The sequence below is a fragment of the Haliotis cracherodii genome, unplaced genomic scaffold (genome assembly GCF_022045235.1).
Source record: "Haliotis cracherodii isolate W230 unplaced genomic scaffold, xgHalCrac1.p SCAF_27, whole genome shotgun sequence".
In the NCBI taxonomy this organism is placed as follows: domain Eukaryota; kingdom Metazoa; phylum Mollusca; class Gastropoda; order Lepetellida; family Haliotidae; genus Haliotis; species Haliotis cracherodii.
The window spans coordinates 1,045,382-1,051,381 of record NW_027266283.1 but is presented as its reverse complement, the minus strand read 5'-3'; positions in this window follow the sequence as shown (position 1 = coordinate 1,051,381).

Here is a 6,000-nt window from a genome sequence, read left to right as displayed (position 1 = left end):
ATGTGTGACGTTGTTAACTTGTATATGTCAGGTCTGAATACAATCACTGTGTATCCATGCCACCACAATGTGTAACATAGGTACTTGTATATGTCAGGTCTAAATGCAATCACTGTGTATCACATGTGATGGCAATATGTAACCTGGACACTTGTATATGTCGGGTGTGGATACAATCAGTGTGTATCCATGCCAACACAATGTGTAACCTTGGTACTGGTATATGTCAGGTCTAAATACATCCAGTGTGTATCCATCACGGACGTCGGTGTTACGACATTTTGGACTGATTCTGTTACTTCCTGTCATCACGGACGTCGGTGTTACGACATTGTGGACTGATCATGTTACTTCCTGTCATCACGGACGTCGTTGTTACGACATTGTGGACTGATACTGTTACTTCCTGTCATCACGGACGTCGTTGTTACAACATTGTGGACTGATCATGTTACTTCCTGTCATCACGGACGTCGTTGTTGCGACATTGTGGACTGATCATGTTACTTCCTGTCATCACGGACGTCGTTGTTGCGACATTGTGGACTGATCATGTTACTTCCTGTCATCACGGACGTCGGTGTTACAACATTGTGGACTGATCATGTTACTCCCTGGCATCACGGACGTCGGTGTTACGACATTGTGGATGGAAGATGTCTGTGATGTGTCATGTGGTAACTTGTGAAGTGAGGTGAAATGAGGGATTAACTTCTCGTTCAAGATTGTTGCACTCTCTCAGCCCCCAAAAATGACCGCTCTGGTCCATAGTCAGTCTTTGTCTTTGCGCAATTCAAGGGAAGTAACTCTTGTTTCATTGTTGAAACATTCGTCAAAGGGTCACAAGTTCATCGGTAAAGCTCATCATCACATACCCCCATTAAAAGGAAATTTACATGTCTAACTTTCCTATATTTAATAAAGGCAAAATTAGTTAAGATATAGAAAATACTGGCAATACAAGTTGTACACAGTGGAGGTACAGGAATTATGAATTCGCCTGTAGAAGTTAGAAGTAATATGAGTTTGTCTACTGAGAATACAAGGGATATTAGTCATTTCACTGAGAATATTATTTCATCTGTTGAGAATACAAGGATTATGAGTTAATCGATATAAAGTACAAGGAATTTGAGTTAATCTATTGTAAATACAAGGAATATAATTTAATCTATGGAGAATATAAGGAATATTATTTAATCTATTGAGTATACAATGAACCAGATTTAATCTTCAGTTAATCCATTGTGTATAAAGGCATGTATGAGTTAATCCATTGTGTATAAAGGTATGTATGAGTTAATCTATTGAGTATAAAGGTATGTATTAGTTAATCCATTGTGTATGAAGGTACATGTATCAGTTAAACCATTGAGTATAAAGGTAAGTATGAGTTAATCCATTGTGTATAAAGGTATGTATGAGTTAATCCATTGAGTATAAAAGTATGTATGAGTTAATCAAATGATTATAAAGGTATGCATGAGTTAATCCATTGAGTATAAAGGTAAGTATGAGTTAATCCATTGTGTATGAAGGTAAGTATGAGTTAATACATTGTGTATAAAGGTAAGTATGAGTTAATCCACTGTGTATAAAGGTATGTAAGAGTTAATCCATTGATTATAAAGGTAAGCATGAGTTAATCCATTCATTATAAAGGTAAGTATGAGTTAATACATTGAGTATAAATGTATGTATTAGTTAATCCATTGTGTATGAAGGTACATGTATAAGTTAAACCATTGAGTCCCCAGCAACATCAATTCGACTGCCAAGTGGTGGTGATCTACTTAAAGACTTCTGGGTGATGTAAGCTTGTGAAACCTGCCCCAAGGCAGTTGGGGGCACGGGTGGCCCAGTCATCTAAAGCGGCGCGATTCGCTGTGCATAGTTGCGTCCCATGGTCACAGCAGATAGCTATGATTGTGGGTTCGAATCCCGGTTCGCCCCGTTTATGTTCCTAGGTTTGTCAGCACCATAACCGTGCTCGTGGGTTTCACAGCAGTGGTAAACGTCTAAGACCTGCATCACTTTGGGGTTTCCTCCCACATTAAGGTGACACGCCGTGATATAACTGGAACACTGTTAAAAGCGGCGTTAAACCCAACTCACTCACACACTCACACCCAAGGCAGTTAGGTAGTGTGAAGTGAGGCGAGGTGGACTGCTAATGGTATAGTGTTATAGTGCCAGCCCACTGATATACCATGCCGCAGTTTAACATGAATACCCCACAGGATACTGACTCCAAACTAACCATACCTTGTTTTATCCCCTCATCAAATCCGCCTCACGTTTGTATGAAGCTTGTCAACTCCGCCTTGCGTTGGTATGAAGCTTGTCAACTCCGCCTTGCGTTGGTATGAAGTTTGTCAAGCCTTCAAGTTAATATGAAGTCTGTGGAGTCTCATGTTGGTATGAAGCTTGTCAAGTCCGCTCTCTTCAAGGTGGTATGAAGCTTATCAAGTCACCCTCATGTTGGTATAATGCTTGTCAAGTTCGTCTCAAGTTGGTATGAAGTTTGACAAGTCCGTGTTATGTTGGTATAATGTTTGTCAAGTCCACATCATATTGCTATGAAGCCTATCAAGCCCGCTCTCTCCAAGTTGGTATGAAGCTTGTCAAGTCCGATCTCTTCAAGTTGGTATGAAGCTTGTCAAGTCGATTCTGAGAAGTGATTTTAACAGTGCGTGACAGACGCAGCAGAAAAGGCGCTGTCAGGATTCTGCCCAATAACTGATAATTGTGTCATTCGGGTGACATTCAGATCTGCACGTGCAATAGCCCGTGATGCGAGTTTCTTTTGAACTTTGTCACTTTGGTGATCTCACACCAACTCGTTAATTGTGCTGACATTCCCAATGGGATTGTGCTGGGATTCTACATATTGATCACAGGTTTCTGACATACCAAAGGGACACAATTTTTCACAGTGAATTGTGCCGCAGAAGACGACTGGGCCTCCCATATCCATACTGATATACAAGTCGGCTAAGTCAAATCTTCTGCCATCGGCTGTGGGGCTACTGACCAATCTGCCATTACCAATTGCTGGAAGCTGGTGATCAGTCGGAGCCGGGGATCAATCTCCAGATACAGATATCCCGTCACAGTTGCTGTCCCGGCGCTCACTGACCGCAATTCAATGTACGTCCACGCCTTGCTGCCATCATTGACCGCGACATGTTATTGCTAAAAACAACTATCACCACCAACAACGACCGTCACCACCGACCACCATCACCACAACCTGCCACACAACCTATTAGATACGCACAACCTACCAGACAAACATAACATACCAGACACACACCTGTCACCCACACCCACACACCTACCATGCAGACACATAGAACCCTACCAGACACACACAACCTTACCAGACACACATACGCTACCAGACACACACAACCCTATTAGACAAACACAACCTACCAGACACACACCAGCTACCACACACAAACACCCTGACCAGACAAACACAACCCTACCAAACACACACAAGCTACCAGATACACACAAGCTACCTACCACACACCCTAAACAGACACATACAACCCTAGCAGACACACACAACCCTACCAAACACACACAAGCTACCAGACACACACAAGCTACCAGACACAAACTACTAGACACACACAAGCTACCAGATACACACAAGCTACCAGACACACACAAGCTACCAGATACATACAGCCTACCAGATACACACAACCCTACCAGACACACACAAGCTACTAGATACACACAACCTACCAGATACACACAACCTACCAGATACACACACCCTACCAGACACACACAACCCTACCAGACACACAAAAGCTACCAGATACACACAAGCTACCACATACACACAAGCTACCAGATACACACAAGCTACCAGACACACCCACCCTACCATACACACACAACCCTAACAGACACACACAAGCTACCAGACACACACAAGCTACAAGATACACACAACCCTACCAGATACACAAAAGCTACCAGACACACACAAGCTACCAGATACAAACAACCTACCAGATACACACAACCTACCAGATACACACACGCTGCCAGACACACACAAGCTACCAGATACAAACAACCTACCAGATACACACAAACTACCAGACACACACTAACTACTAGACACACACAAGCTACCAGACACACACAAGCTACCAGAAACACACAAGCTACCAGATACACACAACCTAACAGATATTCACAACCTACCAGACACACAAAGCTACCAGATACACACAACCTACCAGTCACACAAAGCTACCAGATACACACAACCTACCAGTCACACAACGCTACCACATATACACAACCTACAAGATACACACAAACTACAAGACACACACAAGCTATCAGACACACACAACCTACCAGATACACACAAACTACCAGACACACACAAGCTACCAGACACGCAAAGCTACCAGATACACGCAACCTACCAGATACACACAAACTACCAGACACACACAAACTACTAGACACAGACAAGCTATCAGATACACACAGAGTACCAGACACACACAAGCTACCAGATACCACAACCCTACCAGACACACTGAACTGACCAGACAGGCGCAACCCTGGCAGACATACACAACCATACCACACACACAACCCTACCAGACACACACAAGCTACAAGATACACACACCCTAACAAGAAACACACAAGCTACCAGAAACACACAACCCTACCAGAAACACACACAAGCTACCAGACACACGCAACTTACCATACACACACAACCTACCAGACACACACACCCTGACCAGACACACACAACCTACCAGATACATACACCCTACCAGACACACACAACCCTACCAGACACACACAAGCTACCAGACACAAACAACTAGACACACACAAGCTACCAGATACACACAAGCTACCAGACACACACAAGCTACCAGACACACACAAGCTACCCGACACACACAAGCTACCAGACACACACAAGCTACCAGATACACACAAGCTAACAGATACACACAACCTAACAGACACACACAAGCTACCAGACACACACAACCTAACAGATACACACAACCTAACAGATACACACAAGCTACCATACACACACAAGCTACCAGATACACACAAGCTACCATACACACATGAGGCAGAGAGCATATATATGTACATATCATTCATTCACCTGATGAAGGAGGAAGCATATACTTCGAAACGTTGTGTTTCTCATGATAAGGAAGTTGACATCCATAAACTCTCTTTCTTGAAGTCCAACTTGTCATGAAAAAATACAACGTGAAAAAACTTCCAAAATCATCAAAATGCACCTGTTCCCCACTAGACTGATCTATATAGCCAGTTTCAACAAGAAGGCTTTTAAAGTTCTGTTCCGGAAACAAAAACAACTTCTTTTCCTCGTGAAAACTATGAAAAAAAAACCCCAAAACCTGGCGGTATATAACCTTCTTCCTTATTGTACAGGAAAGTCATGATAATTGGTTTCTGGACAGTGGACAAACAGTCGTAAAGGAGACTGTACTAGACTCAGGTCACTGGAATTTTGATTCCTGTCATACAAAATCAATATATAATTGGGTCGGTTATTTATTAAATGTTATGATGTGTAGCTGAAAAATACCTTATTTACACACAGACAATGTCTCAGGCTGTCTCAGTCACTAATCACAATGTCCAGACCAAGACTGAGATGGAACCAGGTCGTAGAGTCATCCTTTAATGAATGCATAGCCCCGGGTTCTGGTTAATTACCTACACAGTAATACATTAGTCCGTTCTAACTGCATTCAGAACGATCACTTAAATTATTCAGAATGTTGTTAACTTTCTTCACACCAAATGCAATACATGGAGGAATACATCACAGAACTAATCTGTCATGACAGAAAGTAAATATCTTTTTTGAATGAGAAATGCACTTGTTGTACGCAAGTACAAAGAATAGTTCACTTTGCCTTATCAATAATGGGAACATCAGCGACAAAA